Source organism: Dromaius novaehollandiae, chromosome W, assembly GCF_036370855.1.
Source record: "Dromaius novaehollandiae isolate bDroNov1 chromosome W, bDroNov1.hap1, whole genome shotgun sequence".
Classification (NCBI taxonomy): Eukaryota; Metazoa; Chordata; class Aves; order Casuariiformes; family Dromaiidae; genus Dromaius; species Dromaius novaehollandiae.
The window spans coordinates 28,392,986-28,420,657 of NC_088130.1; the positions used below are offsets into that span (position 1 = coordinate 28,392,986).

General features: G+C 39.1%; 1 protein-coding gene across 1 annotated transcript in view; it reads right to left on the bottom strand.

Moving 5' to 3' along the window:
- The window catches only part of LOC112985811 (small conductance calcium-activated potassium channel protein 2), a 300,767-nt gene that overhangs the window by 235,542 nt on the left and 37,553 nt on the right, over nucleotides 1-27,672 (bottom strand). The window contains exon 5 of the mRNA XM_064500467.1: nucleotides 6,981-7,026. The gene's annotated coding sequence lies outside the window, so the exon portion shown is untranslated. The remainder of the gene's footprint in view (nucleotides 1-6,980; nucleotides 7,027-27,672) is intronic.

The following is a 27,672-nucleotide window of genomic DNA, read 5'->3' on the forward strand; positions in this document are numbered from 1 at the left end:
GCACTGGCTATTTCTGCATCCTGGAAAAAAGCTTCTTTGGCATGGTCCTATATCACGTGGATTAGAGAGGTCAATTTGGGAAAATCATCGTGTCTATACTAAAAACTTTGTGAATATTTTTTTACCCCAATATAATTCTGAGGAATCTGTAGCACAGAAGGGGTACAATGTGAATGAAGGCATTACGTGGTGATGAAAACTACTCGTGTCTTCACAGTAACCTTTCAGCTTCCAAGCTTTGTCACACTGCTGGAACTGGACTCGGGTTTACCAATGTCTCAGGATACATCCACCCTTACAGTGAAGCTTTTCTTGGTAATAACAATACTTAAGACAGAAAACAACCAACAAAAGAGTAGCATGTCAACAGGCCTTCAGCATCTAGAGACACAGAAGAGCAGACAATTGTAAGACTCATAGCAACAAAACACTTCTCTTGGAGAACATTACAAACTGTGAATTATTTTCAAGTGATAGAGATGATCCAGGAGAACCAAAAGAGAAGATCCACAGAGAAGACAGACAAGAAACAGAAATTTGGAAATGCAGATAAGAAAAGTAAAGGTGATATGAAGGTAGTAGTTTTTAAGCATCATCCTCTCAAGAACATGCAGGATCCAGGTAACAACACAGCCCTCTTCCTCCACACAAGCCCTGAGCAACAGCTCTCTGGGCAACAACTTCCCTTCAATGAAGTTCTGGTTATTTACTTTGGCTAACAACTGGAGCTAATCTTTCTAAAAGTAGGAATAATAAAACCTTAATCCAGACTATGAGATGAAAGTCTGCAGCTGCTTAAGATGTCAGAAAGTAGTGATTCCCCAACAAATAACCGCTGCTGGTTTATCTATCACTACCGATGCCAGTCCAAGTGTGAAGACAGATCAGTCAGACCAGAGAGAACTCAATACTGGGCTGTATCATATCCAAAACATCTGCATATAAGTAATGAGATGCTCTGACAAATTCATCAGAGCTCAAGCTTCTTCTCACTTTCTGGGCCTTGCCTGGCCTATTTCTGAATTAAAATCTTTGCCTGGCAAGACCCTGACCGCCTTTTATCTGTTAAAGGATACAGGGAAGCAGAGGAAATGAGAACAAACAAGTCTAAGGAGGGATCAAACCAAGCTGTATCTCCTTCCTGTCCATGTACCACTCTCAGAGAGGACTGTCTATGGAGCATCTAAACATGCAATCTCTGTTCTTGTAAGACCCACAAAGAAAGTCTTGCATTTGTTCTTTTAATTTCATTTTTTAAAGTGATAAGAAAGCTCAAAAAGAAACAATGATGCATATCAGATCGATGTCTAGTAAGAAATGGGTCAGCTTTCTCCTGGAATGGATTCACGGTGTGCTCGGTGGAATGGAGCTACACACATCCAATGGCACACAGCCAAAATTTCCATGTGTCCTGCAGTCAAAGATGTCCAGGAAAACCAAATAAATGTCCAAAATTTTCAAATTCCAATAGGAAATATTTTTCAGGTGGAAAAGCATACCCTTGCATTTACAAAATTCATAAAATACTGTTAAATTTGAGAGGCAATTTGTTTTTGCTCAAATGGTTTGTGAATTCACTTTTATTTTTGTTTTTTTTCCTCAAATAAGCACTAAAGAACTTTAATCTCACTTACAGGGTTTTTTTTAAATGAACATTACGTTTTTGGAATCTAGGTTTGGCAAGTAAACTCTGTGCAATTCTCTGTCAAACAAAGCACTTGAATATTTCAAGAGTATTTTCTGACTGTTTTACTTTTTGTGTTTCTATATACTCATGTGCAAGAATACGCATATAGACTTATTAAAAGTCACCCGATAGAATGGCAAGCTCAAATTAGATAATGACTGGCATTAGAAGTTTTATAATAGCTTAATTAAGCAAATTTAACTTGCAAATAAATGGCTCTGTGTGGCCTCCTGAGTGCTATTGGCAAACGCTGTTCTTGTATGTGTAAATGATTATAATACCTATGTGAAAGTAACTTTTGTACATGGAAACCCCAGTACAAAAGAACGAGGCAAGTCACAGACCTTTGCAGAGAGAGGCAACCTCTCCTCCCAACACCAGATGACGAGGCTATGAATGCACTCTGTGGTGGTGTTAGCTCAGGCTAATAAAACCCTTCTCCTTAGCAGGAAAGGAAGAGCTATTCCACAAACAGGAACACATCCCACAGGGAAGCTGCTGCTGGGCTTACTGCCTATTCCGGCTATTCCTTTAGCATTCATCCCAGAGTATCTAAATGCACAAACTATTAACACAAGCTTTCTCACCAAACCCTACATTTTGAGAATCCAAGACAACCTAAGTTCCTTAACTCAAGACTACAGGGTTTAACTGAGTGTGCCTAAGTGACATTTGTATGTAACTCTAATCCTGTCACATACTAGCACAGCGGATCAACAATTTAAATGCTGTGGAAGAAATCCATTTTCCAAGAAGATATCTCCATTTCAGGAAGCCTGCTTATATTCCAACAGGCCGGGTGGCTGCAATTTCGCATCTGAAAGGCTGGTATATCTGACTGTGGAGTGCAAAGCTAGCTAGCACTGCCAAGCCAAAACTTTTAAAAGAAGCTTTAACTTTTGTTCTTTCCAACTGTATGTCAAATCAATAGTCCTTCTGTGGAATTAATTTACTTTGTGCCCAAGTAGACAAAACTAAAAATCTAATCAATATGAAAGAAAACTTGTTCGACACATCCTGGGTGACAATGACCAATGTTTTGTTTTTTCACCTGCATTTTTGCAAAAAATTGTTATTGTGTATGTGAAGAGCTATAATAATAATACTAACACTATATAGGAAGGTGTCCCATCCTTACCACCGTCGTACCTGGCAGGCACAGCTCAGTGGCACAGCAACACTCTAAAAATAAGCTCCATAAAATTGAACAGAAAGCCAGACTAAGGAAAACAAAGGAAGGAAAGAAAAGGTCTTAGGAAGAGTACAGCATACCTGTGAGCACCCATCTGAGAAAATGTTATTTAATCACATTCCAGTAACAAAGAGAGGCTTATTTAGGAGTTAATGGCACCGTAATATTTAGTTCAAGGTATGCATAATGCTCCTGGAAGCTTAACAAACACATGCGTGTGTCTGCGCGCATATGTATTCAAACATGTGTGTGCATATATATGTGTATATAGGCACATGTATGTGCATATATATTCAAATATATATGTATGTGTGTGTGTAAATACACCATATATATACACATACATACTATATATATACACACACACATGCACATTTCCGAACAAAGACAATTCAGCTTTGCCAACCTCTTTCAGCCGGCCAACTACAAATCTAGCTCTCCTCAACTTTAAGCTACTCTGCACTACAGGGATGTACACACAACCCTATCTGAAAAGCCCTAACAATGAAAAAGCTTTTGTGGCATGGACAATCATTGCATTTGGGCTACTACAGACCAAAAAACTAGTCCAAAGTCCTCACAAAGAATGAACCGTTAACAGCATCTCTTCCATGTAGAGATGAAGATTCAGTTAAAAATCAATGGTGCAATTGCTGTGGCACTATGTCACAAGGAGAAAGGCAGCCTCACAGGTAAGCAAATGATCCAACAGGACAATATAGAATGAGAGGTTATGTATCTACAAAACTGGCATATATAAACATCTTCATCACTGAAGAAGGAAAAGCATAATGAGAAAATAAACATTAAAGCTTCTGACAGGCAACATAGCTTTTCTCAAAAGGCATGGCAGCTGCTGCTTAAAATGACAACACAACAGTTTAATCACACTTCCTTAATAGCATATAAATTACTCATCATCTAAATGTACATATACATCATATGCATATGGCATATTAATTGCTCATTACTAATTACTCATTGCTTAACTCATATTAATTACTCATTATATATATGCATCATGTATATGCATGTAGCACTCAGCTCTTAGGATGGGATAGATCTACCTCACCTAACTTCAGGTGTCTACAACACAGATGTCTGCAACTGAGCTATTTACCTTAAGCCCCCTTTATAGTCAGAGAAAAACAGGAACTTTTAGATTCCAAGTCATCTGATGTTTTCCTACTTCTGCTTCAGGAAGACACAAATTATGCTGCAGAAATACCTATTTCTTACCAGCTCTTACTTCACAGCTTATTCCACTTCACATGGATGTATATCTGGACTAACATCACTTCCATAAATAGACAGAGTGGAGTAAGATGAAATCACTTCAGTAGCCCTTGCTCCCCCATAATTTTCCATCCTAACCCCTTGGTTCCCAAGCCACTCCAGCTTCTACAGGGCATCCAAATCAGAATTAAATGCAAGACTAGGAAATTCGTAAGTGTGACACTAACTCTGCTTTGTCTATGCAGCCCTAGAAAACAGCAAGATCTCTTTTCCATATGGAAAGTGGGAGGATATGTTAAGCCCAGATTCAATACCCTGACTGAAAAATAATAGCATCTGAAGTGACAATATGAATTATTTTTATTTATTTGCTGCAGTGTTTTTTTGGTGACCTGAGTAGAATTAACATTCTTCTTGGCCTTAACTTAAAAAAAGGTTTAGTCATTTGATCAATATTTTCCTTTGAATAAAATTTTCCAGAAACTGCAGTCAGAAAGTCACAGAGATACTTCCAATTTTTGTTCACAAAACTCTTGAGAGACATTAAATTTTTCCAAGAGTGATTTTTAAAAGTACAGCAGGCCTCTGGGAAACTACTGTTTTGGAGATTATAGTAACCAGTGTATCATTACAGAGGACCTCATTTCCCCAAGTGTTGATTCTCTAAGACAATCAATAGCTGGTCTCTCCTACACTCTTATGATTATTTCTTCAATAAACAATCCATCCATTCTTAGTATTTTTAGGACTTTTTTTTCTGGCATTTGTGAAGTATTCTGAAAATCTCCTAGTCCAGCCAAAAATCTAAAAATTGTTAGATAGAACAAGTAACTTGCTCCACAGACTTACTATTCACTCTCTCATCAGGAAGCCTGGAGTATTCAGACTCCCCACGGATATCCTGCTGAAGCACACTCCCACAGCCCACACCCAGGGATACCCAGGCCTATCCGAGCAGAAAAATACTCCCTTTCTCTGACTCCCTCGTGCTGACGGGGAGACTAGTAGGACCACTAGATGCTCTCCTTTTCCCACTCTGTACACTAATACACCTGGGAAATACATGCTGGGAAGCGGCAGCCTGCTCACGGGGCTGATCCACTGGCAAAATAAGGACACACAATCTCTGTGAAGAATTGGACCAAAGCAAAAAGGCCCCTGTCTGTGAGGTGAATTCAAACCTCAGTGCACAAACAGAGTGATACTTTCAGAGATCTCTACATGAATAAAAGCCATATATTCACAGAGTGGGAGGGCTATTAGTAAAAGGAGCTCAGCTTGCAGCAAAGCAGCCAACTGCAAATTAAAACATCAAGTAAAGATTATCTGTCATATTCTTATGTTCTATACAGCTGGATGCCCAGAAAGAAAACTACCTCATGTATAAACAAAACCTCTTATACAATTATTGAACGTCCAGCTGGAATAGTTGCTGAGTGATTACATAGTGATGGAGGTCTGGAATTATTATGTAAAGTATCAATCAAAGCCAAAATGATGAATGATGGGCAGCATTTCTTTGATTAATAGATACAGAGGGGAACAAAAATGCAAAATCAGTACTGCTAATTTAAAAAGTACATAACTAGCCAATATAAAGAAGCCTATAAAAGTCTGCCATAAAAACTTCTATAATGGTTTTGTAATGCTTCCATTTCCTATAGTGGAAAATGAATGCATTTCATGCAGAAGAGACATTGCTCCAAAAGACTGCAATTTGTTTCTTCTACAGGAAATACTTGTGGGAAGAGGCTCTCTTCTATGAGATCAGTTTACCAGAGATAGGATATATAGCTTCACACAGCAGGTACTGGCATAACCCTTCCAAACCAAAGCCCAAAATCTTGAGGTAAAAAAAATAAATACATAAAATAAAAAAGCCAACGCCAATGCCACTTTCTCCAAAAGTCAACTATAAAGATGCATTCACCCTATTTTGGTACCACTCAATCCCCATCTCCTCCCCATTCCAGAGCATGCAAAACACTTTATGCTCTATATTCTGACATAGCTTAGCTACTTTATTCTGGTATTTTACTCTAGATAGTATGGAAGTGCAAGGAAATTGCAAATTTGGTCAAATATTCGCTCAATTTTATGGCAACTGAGCCATTTGCAAAACATGGAGGTTCCCGCGGAGAACTCGGAAGCCCCAAAATAGAACTAGAAAAGGCATTCTTATAGTATTTCTCACCATAACAAATGCAAGAAACCTTTCTAACTCTGCAGCCTGATTTTGAAGGTTCCAAGAACCTGAGGTAGTTCAGGTAAGAAAATGAAAAGTACAAAAGAATTGATTTACCTTATTCATTCATATAATCACCAGTAAATTTAGCTTGCAACAAAGGAGACGTTGCAAAAGGTTTCTAATGAACAAAGCATTACTCTATTTATGTGGAGGAATATAGGGGTTTATAAAACAGAAATATTCTGGCTACTCCAGCGGTGGGGTTGTTAACACAATTGTTATTAAAGCTCTTGAACAGTTCCCTTTCTTCACTTCCCTGTAACTTTACCAAGTGTTGGGCATTTTCACTGGAATGTAGATAGAACCCTCCAGGGCAGCACTCAACTGTCATAACTACTCGACCAACTTTTTCTCTTCCTGATATTCCCTGTCTTGTCCACTACACATCTTCCAAATTGTGCAGTAAATGAGGCAGCAGTTTGACAGACAGCAGCCTTTTTTTGCAAAAGATTCCTGATTAAGCCTCAGAGCAGCCTAGCTTGTGCAGAGGAAGAAACAAGCACTCCATGGAAAAATACAACGCAATCATACAATCAAGGGCTTAATACCAACATCTTCTGACTTTCATAAAAGTAATACATTATTTTAAAACACCATTTTTAGGTATGATTACTTACATATTACTGAGAGTAGCATTTTACAGACAAAACAGGCATCACTGTCCTAAAAAAGCAAGATGGAAAATGTTTCAAATATGCAGCTGCAGGAAACCAATTTAAAAATACATCTTAAGCACACAGTGATCAATAACCCTGTTTAGCTCTACCCCTAGCCAGTACATCAGCAACTTTCACTCAAATTTGTTTGCTTGGAAGACTGTCTTTGTGTATTATCATTGGTACTTTGGAGATTTTCCAATATACCCCACTTTGCTTTCTCAGAGAGAAAGGCTTGTAAGAAACTACAGCTCTGGAGCAGAATGTTCCCAGTATCCTAACTACATTTTTCATCGCAGCTACTGCCCAAAAGACCCAGTGGCCCCGTGGCTGGACTTGCAGCTCCAGCTTTTGAGAAGTGCCAGCCTGCAACAACCGATGAGCAACTGAGCGTCCCCAATTCCCAAGCACTTCCCGCTCCACCCCGATGCTGGCAGGCAAGCGTGAGATCTGTGATGGGGCTATGCCTGCACTAGGGCTGCCGGGAGACGCCATGCCCAGGCACGGCAGGAAGCAAACCAGCATGGGCTGCTGATTAAACTATCAGGAACCAACTTCTCAGCATGCATCTCTCAGCTGCCATGGAGATGTTACATAGGCATGGCCACACAACACCCCAGCCAGAGGGACTCTTCTGTTCGAAATGTCCGGGCTATGGGTTTTGACCTTTCCACTGCTCCTCAGGAGCATGAGGATGGGTCACTTAATCACTTTGTTTTCCTTTACGTTATCAGAAAGCTGACTGCCAACACTATACGTTTGTTCGTGTGTCCTCCTAATATTGCCAAACATAGCTATAGAGTGAGAGGATCAACAAACATTTAGGTACCTAGTAAAGTTAACCCACTAATTACCTACAGCAGTGTTAATTAATGGATATTCCCTAACCAGCCCTTCACAAGAAACAGAACACTATTTTCAAATCTTGTTTAATAAATCTAGCTCATTGAAATCAGCATAATATTCTTCCTGCTTGCAATGAGTACAACACTTTAGATAATTGCATTTTTTCTGTGTCAAAACTGCAATATTGTGCCAAACTCATAAGACCAGATGGGTCTGTGTTTTACAATGAAGCAGTCCTATAACGTTTTCCAGGAAAGGAGAGGGTAAACAGATGCAATTTATGAGGCTACAAGTCATCAAGCTTAGTTCTCATTTAGTCTGTTGGGAGCCAAGAGCATTCTCTTTATATGCAATTAACAAACCGCACATTCCAGTGAGGCTGAGAGGTCACTTAATGAAGTCTGAATGTCTCCATACGAGATTTTCCTAGGTTAGCGATCATCGACTACACCTGGCGAGAGCAAACATCATAAGACATGGAAAGAAATACAGAGAGGTATTTTTAGCTTGCACAGTCAGCTTTTCTGGAGTAGATGTGGTACTCTTCCTTCACCATCCCTGCTCGATACTTAGGTGTAACATTAAGGATAGAAAAACGACTTAATATTCACCCAGAGTTCTCTCTGCACATACATATAAAGCCCTCCTGATTTGTAGAGGTATAAAACTCACTCACAATGAAGAAAATACTCATTTTCTAAAATTACGGTTTTGAACAGCAGACAGAATATGATTATTGAGGAACTTCTCTGCTCATTCAGCAAGTCTACCTCATCTTAAACACAGAAACCACTTGCTTGTAATGAAGTAAGACAGGAGCCAAAAGCTCCCTTGTTTCAGTGGTATTTGGTTCAGAATCACTACTGGAAACAGTGTCAGTTGATAAGCAGCATGGCATCTTCAGAATACTACTGGAACTGGATAAAGGGTTCAAGAACCACCAAGGAAGCAACATACAAGAAAAAGAAACATCAAGTGACAAGGGAACAATATACACAGATTGAAATTAAAAAACAATGGACAGAGAAAAGACAAATGGAAAAAAGGAAACCTGTAGAAGTGAACTTCGCCTCACAGTTTTAGGTGTTTACCATGCAGATGTCCACATCTGAATTGCCTATCTTCCCTGCACAGTCAAGTGAGGTGGTCACAATCCTGTCAATGCAGCTTAGGGTGAGGTTCGCCCAACCAGTTCAGCCATCCACTTTAGGATGAGATGAATCAGACATAAATTTCACTCCCCAAACTGACCACCTCTCCACTGATGAGAAAGCATGGCCTGTTCGGATACCAGCACAGATGCACACGCAGGGTGAGATGAATCCAGCTGCTATCTGCTGAGCCCAACATTGTTTAGTTGCCAAAGCGAATTACTGCAAAATCACCAAAGATAAGGGATTAGGGGGCAGGAACTCACTGTTCAGAGAAATGAGACTGTGTACTTCTTCCTCTTTCATTTAATAAATGTTTTTTGCAGACCTATATGGATCCTAAGTGTGAAAGCCCCTAATGCTGACAGAGGCCAAGAATTATTTTGGCTTGCGATTTCTCAAGAAACAGTGTGAAGGAAGGGAGAAAGGAAGGATAAAATATTTTAAAAATGCAGTAGCAATACAGCCAGCAGGGAAAGCAGTATTTCCTCTCTGCTTCTCCCTCTTTCCCTTCAAGATTCTGGGACACTGCTATAAAAAGCAGAGAATAATGTAAAAATGAAGAACTATATAAATTGCACTCCAGTAGCTCTGCAGTCTCAGCCTGGCCATTTCTCCATCAGGAAGTGTTGGCCTCCTCTTTTTCTTGCAAAAAAAAAAAAAAAAAAAAAAAAAAATTTATGAAAATGATAATAAAAAGAGTTAATGAATCTGAGCTACTCTGCAGGAAAAAAAAGTTACAAAATGTATTCATCCTGCTGGCCCTGATATGCCTCATGACCCAAATGTGATTTGTTGACTGCTCTCAGTATTTGGGAGTGAGAAGGGCAGGTATAACTAAACTATTTCTCAAGGTCTCCCTAAGAATATCTCCAAAATCCTGCTTGGAACTGATAGTTTAACTCCTGGCAATGACAAAGCGATCATTACCTGGGTGACTGCAGATAGCCTGAACACAACACCATTCACTCTGCAAAATCTACGATGCACTGAAACACCAAGAGTGAAACTGAATTTATAATGAAGTGTGGCTTTTACCCAAAGGCCAGCTTACATGCTTTTTCTGATCTTCCTTAACCTTGATTTATTGAAATACCATTAATCCTGGTAAGTGCCTGCACTGATGGACATAGTCAGTTTAGTTGCATGTCCTGGTAGAGAGCCTGAACTCAGTCACCAAGATAGGAACCTGTAAAAAATTACAATTCAACACAGTCTTTGGCAAATTATATGGCTAGTACTGGACAGCAAAGAGTTTTACAGCCCATGAACTCCGAGATTTCAAAAACTACATGAATGTCACTGAATGTCTGCTTATCTGGAGACCATCAAAAATACTATTTGGCAAGAAATATTATCTTTGGAGCTGAAAATCCTTTCTTGGTAAAGTTTCTGCAAGAGCGGTACACTTTTTTGAACTTCAGTGAGTTGGCATTTTCTAGTAAAACATATTTTGTCAAAAAAATCCTGAGCAGTTATACATAGAACATGACTTTAATGCTAGGTCAGAACCTTGGAACTATTTCTTCACCACATAAATGTTGCAGTTTCTGCACTTGGAGCGAGCCTGTGTTTTAATCCAGGGCCTAAGCACGTACAAATTCCAAATCCTCTTGATGCTCATCTTTATCTTGGATTCCTATGTAAATTAACTTACCACAGCTCTTAACCAATTTCCATCAAATTAGAAGGAGGGTGAGGAAGAGGTCCAAAGATGTTAAGTTATTATAAGTTTTGTGAAAATCAATGACAGCGTAAGGAGAAGAGACTCAAAATCAGTACCCCCCACTAAGGAAAAGGATGTAGCATGAGTGCTACCTGCTGACTAGTCAACTGGCACATGGTGAGCTCTTCCCAGCCACAGCATATGCTGTATCTAGTGCAATAGTCAGGGAGCAAGGTAGGGATCCAAGGTAGCTCCATGCTGGGAAAGGGGCAGGAGAAGGTGGCAGGGTTAAGGAACACAAAGAGAAACTGGAGCTATTACAGAGAGATCAGATGTGTGGGAGGGAGGAAGTTAATGCAACAGAACAATGTCAGGTTCAGGGACACACAATCACAAGAAACCAGATCTGTGTGCTTAAAGAATATAACCTACTTTACTTTTGATGGGTAGCTTTTGTGAAGAAGTCTGAGCCATTATGACTTCTATAAAAATAGTCTTTTTTCCCGCAGCTCCAAGGTGAACCTTATAGATCAGTTACAAAATTTGTCTGTAATGAAAGCCTGGAACAGGCTGGCAAACAAGTGTCCAAGTTTATACTCTAAATACACTAAAATATCTTCATAAAAGAAATATAAATTCTCTAGTCAGGCCTCAGAGCTCTTCAGTACCTAGAGCTGGCTGTAAACTACTTCAGGTGTCCCAAAGTAACCACAGGCTCTTTTGCTTCCATGGGGCTCATGATTAAACGTTATCTATCCAGCCTGCAGTTTCAGACCTTTTTGAAGTTTATGCTTCTCAGACACAGACAGCAGCACATCACTGGCACATACTGATCAGCTGGCCCATCCAGCAAATATGTAACAAATGATTACTCAGATTACTGACTACAAACAAGCTGCCACTTAACAAAATAATAATGCATGTTGGTTTGCTCATTCTAAATTATACAAATAATCGTTTTGTGAATATCTCTCAGGAATAAAGTCTAAAATATTCAGAAAAAAAAATACATTAAAATTTTCCACTATATTTTACCAGAGAATCTGGAACTTTCAAAAGCACTGGATATTCTACAAAAAAAATGTAACAATGCTAAAAGTTGCAATATGTTGCTTATACAATGCATGATTTAGCACATAGCCTAGGCACTGGCCATCATTCTTTTCACCTCTGATAAAATTAACAGATATCTGAATGGTGACTCGATTCTTAAGTTCATCTGAATTCATTTTGTCACTTTGGTTCCAGTATGACTGCCAGTACGTAGGCAGACTATGTCCACATGGAAAGAAACTTCAAAATTAGTCCAGCAGCTGTAACATTAATTGCAACTTACTGAAGATGTTTCCCATAACAGAAAATTTTTCCCACGCTCAGTCCTGATACAGATTATTTCTGAATGCTTGATATCTGCACCTTCTTGAAGCAGTAGCTAATGAATCTGCAAGCAGACCATTTTTGCTGAACTATGTTCTCATCCATTTTGGTAACACAGCATGTTATCCAGGTACCTCTTAACAGCTGTTCTTCCATAAGAGAAAAAAAGACTGGATAAATGACTGGGTGCAACACTCACGCAAAAAGGAAAAACAACAGCTTATTGCTCATTCTAATGCAAAGGGGAACTCTGAAATTCTCACAGTCTTTCCCAAGAACATAAAAATTGAAACTTGTACTATATCCACCAAAATCATCACTGACTAAAAGCATATCAGGTTATCAGCTTTCCTTCAAATATTCTCTGGAAAAAAATGAAAGTGTATCTACTATCTGTGAGAGTTTCTCAGATGATGAAAGTATCATTTGAATTGTTTCAGATTAGTCTGAACTGGAAAGAATGGGAGAATATAATGAATTACAATCCTCCTCTTATTAAAAGAAGCTGTCCTAAATGACTCAGTTATTCTTAGTCTTCTTTCACAGCTAAGGATGTGTCTACATTTTGCAATGCAGCACAGTGCAGAGAAATTTGGGTTAGGTGCAGGTCTGAACATTCGTGCAGCACAAAGCAGCACAATGCCAGGATCCTGAGATCCTGGAAGTAGAAAAAAACCATGCTACTGTTGTGCTCTGCTTGGGGCACTCTCTGAGCATCAATCACCTGAACTAGAGCACTGCATTAAAACAGCTAAATTGCTTCAGTCTGCACATGAGGCTGTTTGGAGCCAACTGGAGTGCGTCTACACATGAAGCATTGGGTACGGACCCTCACGTCCAACAAAGAAAGATGGCTCGATCAATCTTCTTCTAACCAACGTGGCTTCTTACCGTTGTGATTTCACAGTCCTTCCCTAACTTCCTAGCCTGAAGGACTTGTGATAGAATTTACTACTCAGCACTCCCAGTGGGTGTATCAACATAATACGTGGTAAGACAAAAAAACTAGCAACATGCTGTTGTATACTCCAGCTAGGTTCATCGCTTTGAGAAGTTTAGAGGTCTACTTACTTAAAATTACACGATAAACCAAACAAAACAGGAATACTATTTCCATTCTTCTCTAACAGAAGGCATGTAGGTACAATCCTGACCTCAAGGGAATCTTTGATAAATTTCTCAGTAGCACTAACAGAATACAGATTTCACTAACGGGTTATCAACATGAATGAATTTAGATCAATGAGTTCAGAAAAGGACTTTTTTCTTTTTTCCTTCCTCCCACTCTTCCTCTTGCCATTTTTTCCTTTGAAAAGATTAAACACAGAGAATCTTTGATCCAGACAATCTGTAAGAAACCCCTTACATTCTCTAAACCAAAATCTATTTGACCTGTTGAGAAACACTTTTATACTCTACGGCTGTTGGCACACTAGCAGTTTCAACACTGTGGACAAAATACCCTTCCTGAGCCTCCAGTATTCAATGGTCTTTCTTATGAAGAATGATAAGAAGAACCACTTATCAAGAACACCTAACAAGAAAGGCAGATGCCATTACTGTGGCCAGAAATCTTGACCTTGCTTCTTGAGGTATCAGCTGCACACCCAACAACTAATGATGTGAGCTCTGAGATGTTTGGCTGCCCACATGCCACCTTCCTTTCCTATCAACTCCTTGGCAGACCCCAGGATGTGCCAGCACCCATTAAGTTCTGCAGGTTACAGAGCAGACATTGTAGCACTGCCTCCATTTATGAATTACTTGAATGAGGAGTAAAACAAGCAGCATCTAACAGGTAGAAAGTCAAATTAGAAACAACTACATACTTTATGAAGAGCAGATGAGAGCACAATTATCAGCTGATGAGAGCCTGATCAGCTTAATTCTCCTCTCCTAATCAAGCTCTACCTAAATGCAAGCTCTGTTGAGCCAAAGGTAATTACTCCCAGTTTACACGAGGACAAATGAAATCAAAATTAAGGCCACTGCACAATATCTGAACCTTAATTCTGAGTCACTCCAGCCCTCATGCCTATGACTGCACATTTCATGGCTCTATTACCTCTTTAAAATGCAACGTATTACTCAGGCCTGCTAGGAAACACCTTTACAGGTACTGCCACACTCAAAGCCTTCTGGTTTAGCAACCAAATATGGGAACTAGAACTCACATGGTGAGACACGCCTGCACCAGAATGCTGCAAAGGCCAAAAGAGAGTCACACTTGGAGGTCATTTCAGCTCCCCCACTCTCCAGGCCACAGAGCAGCAGCCCTAGCCTAGGGCCAGGCACTACTTAATGCAACTTCAACACTGCTCATGCTTCGGCATAGGAAGAACGCATGACAGCGCTCTCCAACCCAGGAGAGGGATGGACTGAAAACACGTAACTTTACATGATTGCTCTACTAAAAGAGCTCTCCTCCAGCAAGGAATTCTCCAGTGTCCACTTAGTGCCAGATTACAATTCCTCTGTGTCACCAGAGGAGCCCTTGAGGGCAGCATCTCAGCCCAAAAACTGTTTGGGACAACATGGCAGTTCCCATCCAGAATTTTCAACACTAAAAGCTGGGCAAAATTTTACACTTTGAAACTTTCTTCCTTGGAAAACTGCATTGTCCAAAATCAGTATGTTGTAGGGGGAGGACTGACAATATTAACAAAATTGTTGATTTTTCTAGCTCCAGAGAACCAAGGCAAAAACTAATAATTTTGTTTGGAAACAAAATTTTCAATTTTAAAAGGCTGTTTCTAAACAAATTGTTTTCATACAGCATATTTTGTTTGAAAATGTCTTAATTACTCATTTAAACATTCTTATGCAAAACATTTTTTTATTCCCTGAAGCATTTGGATATTCTGACTTTCCATTCTACTTTGAAAGGGAGATGAAATGTCAGCATTTCCCAAATGGTGAAAACACTGTTCTCTCAATCCACTGTGTCTCATATCATTAAGCAAAAACAGTTCCTTTCTCACCAAGGTCAAGGGTTTTTTTTTAAACAATAAAACTTATGATACTTCTCCCCCTTTTTGTTCTTAAGAAACTGGGACAACAAAATGACTGTAAGCTATTTTTAATATCATACAGACAGCATGTGACACAGCCAAAACTAGAATGCCAAATGCTTGACTCCCATTTTCCATGTGCGAATCAAAAGACCAATCAAGGGTTCTTTTTGCAAATTACTGGGGCAAATATAGTCTTGCCCCTGTACTGGCACATGTACCCCAAAATCACACAATAGATGGTGAATAGATGATTCCTGTATAGAATGAACAAACAAGACAGGAAAGCTGTTCCTCCTTCTGTTTCATAAATGTCAAAAGGAAGCTCCAAACCTCAATATCCACAATACTATCCGACAGCTCCAACTAAGTATTTTATTAACAAAAAGAACATCTGCTCTCATACATAGACCCAGAAGAGACTGACAGGGCCTCTGAGTCAAGTCTCCCATGGTGATAAACAAGCATGCCACAGATGTGGTTCAGAAGAGCCAGCAGATACCCAATACATATCTTAGTCTACTTCATCACTATTGATTTATACATATTTTTCCTTCGAGTAAAATAAAGCTCAAAGCAGGTAAGAGGTGTTTCACAAATATCTTTGGTTACCTATCTACTCAGAAGAAACTATTCATTTTTCCTAGTAATTTTCAGAAAGAGAAAGGAAATTTCAACATAAATTCTTCACACTGTCTCCAGGCTTGTATGCTCTGCACTTAGTTTTACATCTTCATGGCATGTTCCACTAACCGTAAGAAACAATTCTAGTGTACTTTTAACTATACAAGAATGAATCTCAGATAGTAAGACTCAAAATGTTTAGCTGTTTCAGAATAATTCTGTGGCCTACACACCCCCTCTGGAGGTTTGTATTATTTCCAATGAGCCCTTAATGTACCTTAACAGCTTTTCTTGGGAAAGCATAGAACTTCCCTTTTCAAGTCCTGCAAGCCAAGGGAAACATTCAGCCTCCAATAAAAGGAGATTAAGAGCTTTGGAAATGATTTTTTCCTCATCTGTTTATCAGACTGTCTTGGAGACTGTCATGCACAATGAAACAGTTGCTAGAGCATCACATATAGCTTACGCTGCCCAGAGTTAGACAGCATGAAAGAAGAGGATCCCTGAATAAGATCTTAAACAGCAATCTATAAAAAGACTGCTGTCCTTGCCAGCTGGTCTCTCCTTTTTGGTCTTTTCAGACAGCTCTGGCAATGGCACACAGAAAGCAGGATCACTTACTTTCTATATTGGACCTGTCTGTGGTATATACTCCTGACGTATGGCATGAAGTCAGAGGGAGGAAAAGCAAGAGCACAGCTGCAAATTCACCGTCACTGCTGCTCCTTTTCCTTCCTTGCCAGCTCGACCCTGGAAGTCAGAGCTGAAGCCCGGCCTCACACAGAGGCAAGATACAGAAAGTAGCTTGCTCCAACAAGCTAGGCCAGTCCTTGAAGGCCCTACTGTGAGATGGAAAATGGGCCTCCACTGCTTTAAAAGTTTTAAAAAAAAGAAAAAAAGCTTTATGGGAAAATGTTATCAGAATATGTTTTAAATTTCACCACAAAGAAGCATTACGCTGAGCACATTCCAAGTGCACATAAGCAACAGTGAAATGAAACTGGGACCGAATTTGAAACACAGTAAAGATGACTGTGTAGGTAGGTAACTGAATCAGGTGACAACAGTTTTGGAAGATCAAGATAGCAAACACTATGCACAGACAGAATAGTTCACTGCATCTTTGATACCACAAGTTTTTGCAGCAATTTGGCATTAACCTTCTTTAATTTGTGGTTACACTGTTAACTGTCACTTCATCAGAACTGTACACAACAGCATCTTCCTTTTCAGCTGACAATATTGGCAGTGAGTACTGATCTTTTCACTAGCCAAGTTCCCTTCATTTAACACTAGTATGTTGAAATAAAAAGGGGCAATGCTACCTCCTAAACAATGGGAATGAATGAGTTTTTCAGCAATGCCAGCTGGCAATGAGGAAGAGGAGCTACACAGTTCACCTGTAAAAATCCCCTTATCCAGCAATGGCTTCTGACTGTTGCAAAGGGCTCTTTAAATGCAACAAGAATGCAGGAAATTTGGGGCTTAAATACAGTGCATTTACTATACTCATCAGAAGGCCAGCCCTATGGGCAAGGCATTAGCTCCCACTGCAAAGACTGAAGAGTTTTCCTATCATGCTTGGACAATCTTACATGGAGGTTAATCCAACTACACTATAAAAGAGCAACAGGTTCCCAGGCTTCACTAAAACAATAAACCAAAATAAAGAGAATAAATGAGTCAGTGATACAGGCAGGTAAATAGAGCAGAAATTTTTAAAGTATTCAGTGTCAGCATATTTCTGATGCTGCTAAAACCAATGGCAAAATTATCACTGGCAAACAAGACAAATTTCCTCTTGGTTTCTTAGGAAAAAAATTCTATTATCCCAGCAATTAAGGGGTTAACAATCACTAAAAATATGCTTTATTAATATTCCAAAAAGTCACAAAAATATTTTTCTAGATGATTTATCATTCCTCGAAACTTTATTTTATACAATTACTTTATTCAAAAAAATAGTTTTTTTCAGCATGCTAAATCATTTTTGCATATAAGCATTTTCAGAACCGAATACTTAAACCTGCGACAAGAAGAATGATGTAGCCTGCCAATTTTATAATAATTATTTGACTTTAATATGCAGAGACAGAACTGACCAAGTATCAACATCCATATTTAATCTATTCTTATTAGAATATCAAGGTCATTGTATCAATCTACAATTGCCAATTAGCTTTTCAGAGTTCACAAAAATAATTAGCAGTGGCATGAAAACATCTGAATTTTCTTTATGGAAACAATTTTCAAAAGCCAACATTTTCTTACTTCTGTTCAAAATGGTTCATAGATCTGTCCTTGATTTGTCAAGCTTTCAAACATTAATCACGTTTCATGCATTGGTAAATTTTCAAATTTCTGCAGGGCAGAAACTCTTCAGTGAAGATGTATTCTCATTTTTGTATACATGGCAAACAACCACTATTTTGTTTGTAATGTGTGGGGTCTTAATCTACAACAATTTATCTTTATCATCCAGACATGCTTGACAATACAGGACATCATTAATCCTGATTTCAAACTGGCAGACAATTTTACACATACAGTGAGTTTCAGCAAACAAAGGATATCTCATTACTACCAATTTTTATGGTGCTTGTTGCTGTTTCTTCTAATTATCTTAATTTTGTTACTAGCTGAAGTTAATAGTCTGTTTAGAACTCTGCTTTTGAGTTTTACAAAACATTTTAAAATTGTAAATTTATTTAAATATAGTAATAGTCAGTTACTAAACATGTGACTCTCTGTAAATGGTTGGCCTTCTTACTCTTTGCCTACCTTCAAATTTGTACATATATACCTTAACCAATATCTTCTAGGAAGAGCATTCGTCAGAAATTGAGGTGACCTATTGTACGTAAGAACAGGAAGACTAACTATTCTGCAGCAACCAAGCTACAGAAACACCTCCTCAGTCATTTAGGATGCTATCGAGCACATGAAAGAGACCCCAGCAGGATGTGAAGCTCATCTCCCAGTGCAAGGCAGCTACCTGTTTCTTTCTGTTTTGTCTATCTTGTTCTTAAAGAAATCCAGTGACGGACACTCCACATTGCTCTGCTGCAAAATGTTGCAAAGCTTCATCATCCACATCACTAGAAAGCTAAATATCAACATCTCGTATTCCCTACTTTTTATGAATTTGTCCATGTTACTCTTGTTTTTCTCCACATACAGGCTTTTTCAGCCACCCTTCCAGCCTTGCTTAAAGCCATCCTCATCAGATTAGAATTGAGTGAATGAAGCTATTCCTTCCTTTTTTGGGGAAATGGTCTTAAAAAGGGCAACTAACTGTGTAGTGAGGGAGCTGATGTTTAAGTTCACTACTTCCTATTGGTCCCTATAAGTAAACATTTACTTTTGTCTTATCTCGGCTGTGTTTGAGCCAGTTTGCCACCATTCAAATTATAATCTTATGTGACACCTAGTCCAACAACCAGCAGTATGCGTGAAATGAAGTGATCTCAGAGAGCTGACGCTATCAATCAGATCAAGTGGCTACAACAAAAAAAACACCCCGTTATCTCCTGGAAAACCCTCCAAGACCCTTTGGAGGGATGTCAGCAGGCAAGTGGGCAGAGCATGTCTCTCTGTTCCCTGTTTGATGCCCCCCTGCCAGACCACTTCAACAATCACATCATGCACTATGCTCCAAATATTCACCATGCCCCTCAAGCACAATGCCTCCTACTTCTGTCCCAATCTACTGTAGGGTCAATTTAACCTTGTGGTCAGTATTTGCAAAAGTAGATGATGTATCTAAAATTATCAGCACGGGTACACAATTCATAGCGTTGCCCAAATGACTGATACAAATACAAGGCAATCTCAGTATCATACCATGCATTGAAACATAGCCAAGAAATCAAGGATTTTTGAAAACCTCAAGGATTGCTGTAACTACTTTGTCACCATCCCTGTATAATCTTTCTCAAAAACCAGGGATCCACGACAAGAGTCATTGCCAGATGACGGGCCTTGCCGAGCGGCGCTGAACAGAATGGCTTCTTTAAAACACATCGGCACGCTCCTTTGTCAAACAGAGGTGGCCTACACCAAAACCAGACCCACCATCTTCTCTGCTGCTGAAGCCAAAGAAGAGAGCCCACTATACTTCACAAGTATCTAGACCCTCATGAATAAAACCAGCTTAAATTCAAACAGGGAAAACATTCTTTCCTACCCCTCTCCCACAGTGTTAATTGCTTCACAATGAATCTTGAAAAATCCTTACCATTCTACCCCAACTACCTATGAAAGCCACTGACCAAACAGAGCTGTATGTCATAACTACAGAGACACCTAACAAATCACGGTTTGAAAGCAATTGAAAAACAGGTGCATGCAATGTAATAGGCTTTTAGGCTAAATGAGTAATTCTGCTAAAACTTTGAGCAAACAGAGCTGTGTGTTTGTATGGAGCTGCAGCACTGCATGGCAGTTACGGCATTTAGGAAACAAACTGAAAACGATGGTCACAAAAAATGAGTGTTTTTCCAGTTCATAACTGAAATGATGTTACGACACTTTCACCTGTAATTAACGATGCAGCATCCAAACAAGCAGCTGTATTCCAGTTTGCGAACAGGACGTTCCCAGGAACAAAGTGGCCAAGCTGTTTCTTTGTCTGTGCCCAGCTGCTAATCAGAACATCTAATTCTCGATATTGCTGCCTGCTTAGCGGGTATAGTTCAGTGACAAAAGGATCTCCTCCATTTGCTTCCTCCATTTCATTGCTTCAACAGAGATATAAAAGTGGACATGCAATAAAGCATAGGGTCTTGTTCACAGGAACACCTTTGTATCAAATTGTAATGGCATTTTCTAGAATAATATTATCCATAAGTAGAGATCAGAAGTAGCAGCTGTGGTTCTTTTACCACATAAACCATTTATGTATATAATTACATTATTTATCAGGATTGATTTGGCTTCTCCACCAATTTATATATTACATGTTAGTGGAAAGAAAAAATTAGAAATGCAAAGAATCCATATGTTACTGTTTGCTTTACCTACAGTGTTGCAGATTCCCTTTTGGTTTCTCATTGATTTCCTAATTTGCCTGGAAGTACAAGAAACTGACTCCATGATGAGATCCTGTGAGTCTATATTTCCATACAGTCTATCTGCAGTGCCAAGAACTAAGCTAAAGATATTTCAGAAAACTGCTGCAATGTAATGTACAATACAGCATTTTAAATTAACTGGCACAGTAACTATGAAAACTTTGTACATTTTCACCTATGATTCAACAGTCTGGGATGGTCTAAAGGTATAGCTACCTGGAGCTTTTAACTTGCTTGAGGCATATCACACTTCACCCTCTTCCATTACGCCTCAGTCAGTAAATCTCAACTGCATTTGAAATGTATTTCCAGCCTCCTTGTGCCAACAGTCATACTGTTCTCTTAGCAGCTTTCCCATCATTTGCCTTCCTTTCAAAAAAGGAAACAGAACTGGAGAATGTTTTGCGCTGAAGGCTGCATCTTTGGCAGCACTATAATAACAAGCAGTCTGCTGCCACCCTCAACCATAAGGGACAGCATTATAAAAGGAGCCTTCAGAGACATAAAAAGAAAGTGTGGCCTGAGATATTAAGGAAAGGCCATGAAATGTCATTTCAGATTATTATCACATTGAAGTCATAACACAGTCCATTATTCCTTCCTCTAAATCATCTCAGCAACAACCACACCTCTGAGGTCATTACAAAAACTTAGCATTTTCTGCATGAAAAATTGTTTCCTCCCATCTGTTCCAAATTTGTTTCTCATTAATTTCCATTTGTGCTTACTTGTCATATTTAAATTGGGCCATTATTATAGATTAAGATGGCACAGACTCAGCAAATAGCAGGGCACAAAGAACCTCCCCTTCCCATATTATTTTTGAAGGCCTCCTTGACCACACATCCTTCCATGAATGCTCATCACACCGTTTTGCTCTGTTTTTATCAGACGCAAAGCTTAATTCCCTCAATATTGAAACCTATGCCATCAGATCCCAGTTTCCTAAGGGCCCTCCTTTGAGACCAAATTGAGAACCCAGACCTGCATGCCAGATTTAGACTGTAAGTCTCAGACTACCTGAGCTACCTGTCCTCTCTGGCCTTAAAAGCTGTGATCCTCCCACAGTAAAACTGAAGAGGATGTAGATATTCTTTCACATATATATACGCTATGTCATAATAGTTGTTTACAAAAATAAATTAACTGAAAGGAGACTCAGATTCCCTCAGGCAGTGTAAAATACTTGACTACTTATAGGATTTAATTTGCAGCAGATGGAGTAAGGCTGCATTGCTCCTCCTGATCCCAGCCACCTTCTTCGACGTTTATCTGAAATGACTCGGCATTTCAAATCTTAACTTCTTGTTCATTTAAAAAGCAAGTTTCCTCTACCTTCTCATCACTACGTCTCTTGCATTGATCCAGGAAAGAAGGTATCGATAACTATCATTAAGAATATTCTTAATGATAATCTAGGCTAATTAATACTTATTGATCATTTCATTACAATTGCATTTTAACTGGATATATCAAATTTATAAACACTATAAATTGAGCTAACTGCAGTACTCATCAGAGGTAGGAGTATTACCATCCCGGTATTGAGGTCCAGGAAATCTGATCTGAAAAGAGGACAAGGCATTTTGGTATGCAACTCCTTTTTATAAAGTGAAAATAATATAACTGTCCTTTTTAATGTCTCAATATAATCTGTATAATTCTCAAGATAATTCTCCTACAGTTATTAAACAAAAAATGGAGAAGAATTCTGTTGATGTCCTTCAACACACACCACTGCAAAATGAGCTCCTAATAAAATAACTAACCAATTTTGTTTTCATACTGTAGAAAGAGAATGAGGGCATTATTAATCTGGTAGTAATAGGACGGATTTATCACTCTGATAAGATGTAGGAACATTATTGAATTTTTAATTCATATAAATACATACAATTCTTAGTCATTAAAGTATAAAGTGAATGAATTGCTATACTGAGTAGTAATTGCCAAATGGAGAGTAGTAATTGCCAAATGGAAATGCTAATAGCAAATCAAAACTCCATAAGTGTCAAATTGTACTGTTAACTTCCCACTGTTATATCATTACATAAATGTACTCATTTTTACAGACAAGCCAAAGACAGCACTCGGAATCACATCTGCTTATTTCATGGCCTTGTCTTTGTTCAAGTAGCAATAAATTGTCCAAAGTATAGACAACACCTTTCTCTTAGCACCCTGGGATGTCTTTTTTTTTTTTTTTTTTTAGATCAGAAAACATAGGGGGAAGATCCAGATCAACCTGGATAAACGAAAACTTTGGGGATTGCAAATTAGAGATCCTTTGCGATATTAAAAAAACAATAAAATGATAAAAAATCCTTTGATGATATAAAGTAGAAAAACAACAAGAAAGTGGGGCAACTATGCAGATGAAGGAGTTAAGATAACTAAACATTTTGGTCTAGTTATCAGGTGAGGTGATTCACCCCATGCTAGGTGAGAGCAAAACTGGAGAAGTTTCATGTCATGAAGGAAAACCGGGGAACCAAGTAATTCCCATCTCTGCACCAAACTGTAAGTTTAGCTGCCAAGGTCTTTCACACATTTGCCAATAGGATTGCTTGACTGCAGAACAGCAAACATAGTAGAATGATTAAAAAAGGAAAATAAAATCTGGAAAATGAACTAGATTTAGTCTGGCTAAATCTCATAAAACAACGCCCTGTAAAGTGCCACACATCAAAATATTTACCTGGAGAAGCTCAGTAAAAGAACTATGTGGTAGGTAAGGAACTCACTAAAGGAAAAAGACATCACGTTGTGCTGTGTTGCGTTATGTTGTGCTGTGACAGGCGCTTTATAGCCCAAAAGAAAACAGGTGGTATGGAGACAGATGAATTGTGAGAATTGTGTATTCTTATTAACGGTCTCAGCACAAAATAGCAGGAGCATACTAATGAAATTTGCTGAAGTCAAAAAGCTGAGAGGCATTTTCAATACAGTAATCAGTAATGTAGTTTCAGTACAGTTGCAATATCATACGAAAAGCACTGGATGGTGGAACATTAAGTGTGATCGTCCCATTGCGCAGAATCAGAAGAAAAACTCCTGTTACAGGATAGGGGTTTATCAGCAGTTGCAGAGGGAGAAAAAAAGAGCTGTATAACCATAGGATGATTATGAACCAGAAATGTGATAGAGCAGTGAAAAAACAAATGCAGTCCCAAAACATATTAACCAAGGACATCCTTTATGAAACGGGAATATTAATATCTCTGTATAAACCACAGTGAGATTGCACTGGAAGAAAACATTGAGGTCTGGTTTGCTCACACTTCAAGAAACGTGCTCTGAACTGGAGCAGGCACAGAGAAGGTCTCTATGACCATCAGAGGAATGAAAAGCCTCTCTCACCTGAAGGAAGGAACGGAGCAAGGCCTGGTAATCTACCAAAATGGAAGCTTGAAGGATACCACAGGTCTTCTATAAGATATTACTATGGATTAAAACAAGGAAGGAAAAAGAATGTTTAAGGCCAATATTTGCTCAGGAGAAATGGATGTAAACTAACCATCCAAGTGAAAAGAATCTTGACCAGCCTCCCAGTAATAATGGACCCAATCATCAAACTGGTTCTGAGATGCATTTGATACCTTTATGAGCAAGATTACATGATTCTCCTGTCTTAAGTTCAATCTTTTACTACATACAGTTAATAATCGGATGAAGTCTTGCAGAATCACATGTATATCGTTAATGGCCCTTGTCCTTGGACAATTCTTAGGAGCAAGAGCAGGGATACAGACTTGGGGCACTGGCCCACCTTAGAGTTCACAGGCATCTTTCTTTAGGACAGACTCAGGAATTTCAGTTACCTGAGCTGGAATACAAGAAAGCAGGAGAAGGGGAAGACAGCAAGTGTGGTATTATTTAAAATGAATGAGGTTTGTATGTAAGAAGAAGAGAAAGTGCAACAGGGGAAGAACAGAGCAAGAAAAGACAGGCCCTTCAAAACACAGATGCCTAGGAGAAGGGCTTTAAGTCTAGTGAGAGGCTGAAGGACCTCTGATGTTATGAGGAAGGAAACATCTTTGCAGTAATCATAGCAGCAAGCTTCATCTACATTCTCTGTAAATACACAGGCTGCATAAAAAAAACAAGGCTGCAGTTACATATAAAATAAATATTTCACCACCAGTGTCTCCTTCTAGCAGGAATGACTTATAACTCAGATTTTGCAAAGTCACTCAGGTGTACAGGTAACAGTTTCTCAGTTTTCAGTGAACACACGTGACTTCTTGAAGAATATTTATGTTGGCTATAAATTATGTAGTGCAAGTAAGACCAGTCAGTCATGTGCTAGCCTGACATGCAACCAGTTTGTTTACAGCAGATCAACGGCATATTAAATAATTTTATATTGCTCTGTTTTTAATTCCTCAACATGCAGCAAAAATCACCTCAGAATTGCCAAAAGACTTGGCTACAAAGAATAATCTTATGGATTCACAGCAAGCTGCACAACAACAAACCCAAAGAAAACCCATCCATTTTTCTGACAGAGAACTGACTTGCATGTCTTCACATTTGTCATTTTCTGGGAAGCTCTTTATCATGGCCTGATAGAGCCAATGCCCACTCATGTAAGTGCTCTGATGGGCAACTCACCTCTGCACTCACGGGTACTTCCTAACAGATTCAAGTTCACTGGAACAGATTCAAAAACATTAGCCCTATGTCCAGCCCCACGCACACTGCAATACCCTGACTGTGCTGTGCCAAAGGCACCTTGGTACCAAGACATACAACAGAGAACAAAGGTGCAAGTCTACCAGCCACGAATTTCATTAAAATCCCTCCTGGTCACTGCTCTCTTAGATCATTTAAAACAGCTGGGAATGTAGCCAAGTTGCACATTTTGGCTATATCAGATAACGGAACAGCTTCAGAGGACCAAAAATCACTTCTGCTAAATTCACCATGTTGGCCAACTTGCTTTATCCACACACTAGTAACGGCAAACTGACTGCCATCTCTGGACTGAGCCGGAAATATCTGAGTCAGGCTCCATCACGTGCAAAATCAGCAGAGCTGCATTACAGTCACTTTCCCAGCTGTTTGTTCTTTTTGGCTTGGAAACACTTCTCCTTGTAGAAGATCTGTAACCATATCACTTTAAAGAGCAACAGAGGACTTACAGCGCCTGACATTCAAGTCTGGAAGGAATCCATCTTACAAAAACCTACTGTCAGATCCTGAGCTGCCTTCTCAAACACAGTGGAGAACATTCACATACCCCAGGGACGATGCAGAAGAGCACTAGAATAGCACAGAACAGAATCAGAGGCTGTTCTGGGTACAACATGGTCCCTGCTCACGTGGTTTAAGGCTCTGGCCATTTTCCTCAGCATAAAACCAAACAGTGTAAGACCCCTCTCAGGAATCACTCTGGCAGCCAAGGTTCACCCAAGCATAAAGCTGCCCTTATCCAGAGCTCACTGATCCCCTCTTTGCTTACACACATCAAATCACAAACACATACAAGGAGCTGGAAAGAGGAGTATTGTGGAAGCTGCTACAATTATCCCAGCACTTCAGACAGCCTTCCAAACTGAGAAATCCTCATGAAACCAGAGCAATCGACTCACGGTTGCTGTGGATTACTGGAATGGCACATGGGAACGGGCTCCCACCTCTTCAAAAACAAAACCAACCAAAGGACCAGCAACCAGCCCTTGAGACTTTTTGCTTCTTTAGGAATATGTAGAAGTACCCTATAACTTACAGCATGCTATTTACCGACTCAAGAACACTGCAAAACTGAGCACCTAGATTTTCAAAAGGACAAGAATTTAACTTTTCAACTAGAAAAAATCCCTTCAGTTTGGTGATAAAGACCATTTGATGCCACACTAGTGATCTTCTTCCATGATGTTCAACACCATACTTGAGGCTATATGAAAAAAAGATCAGACCAAACCTTTCTATACATTCTCTCTCACAATGCAAGAGTTTTTAAAAGAAACCCAGGCAAATTAGTCTGTCTTTACATTTTTGTCACATGACAATCTTTTCCCAAGGAACTCAACTATTGCTTCTCAGACTGACCTATAATTAAGTGTGTGTGTGCGTGCATGCACGCACATGCATGCAAATGGCTGGAGTATCAGAACAGTAATGGAGCTGTATTTAAAACATTTCACTCCTTAAACAAAATCTTATGAGTGCATATTTGCCAGTTTAATGGCTACTATATACTGCTCACCAGATGTGAGATGTGGGAAAACATTGCTCAGTAACTGCTTGAAAGACAGTAGTTTTCTATTATTGTTTTAAAATTTTTTAAGCTCTTGAAGTCTAAAATGCAGAAAGTCACAAGAAAGCTCAGTTTTAATCTTTCTTGGCTATTCAAAAAGAGTGAATTAACATTGCTGTTAGCCATAGTAATAACCTTTAGGACCCACTGATTCCCTTTTTATCGGCTAATAATTTTGCCATGACAGCAAATCCAGATTCCCTCTTTGAAGGAATATGATCCTTATGTTACTAGTTTCTCTGCAAACAGCAATTTTTTTTTCAGTTATTTAGTATACAAAGATCCAGTTTATTCAGTTTTCTGCCTCAAAATGCACAGTTTTCCAGCAGCAAACCTCAGAAACATGTTCTTACACCTGCTCAGAAATCAATTTCCCTGAGTGGAGTGCTGCAGTCTGCCAGAAAGGATGAAAGGAGAATCACATTCATCAAAAGCCAAAAAAAAAAAAAAAAAAAAAAAAAGTCACTTTCATAAGATTATCTGTATGTGTCCTTGTTGGCTTGAGAAGTATAGTGGAATGGATTTAACCACTTCTGCTCATGAGGAAGCAAATAACCTGAGATCCAGAGGTCTGCCTCAACAACTGGATTTCATGGCTGCAACAAACAGGGACCACAAAGGAGCACAGAAGAGACTTGCTTTGT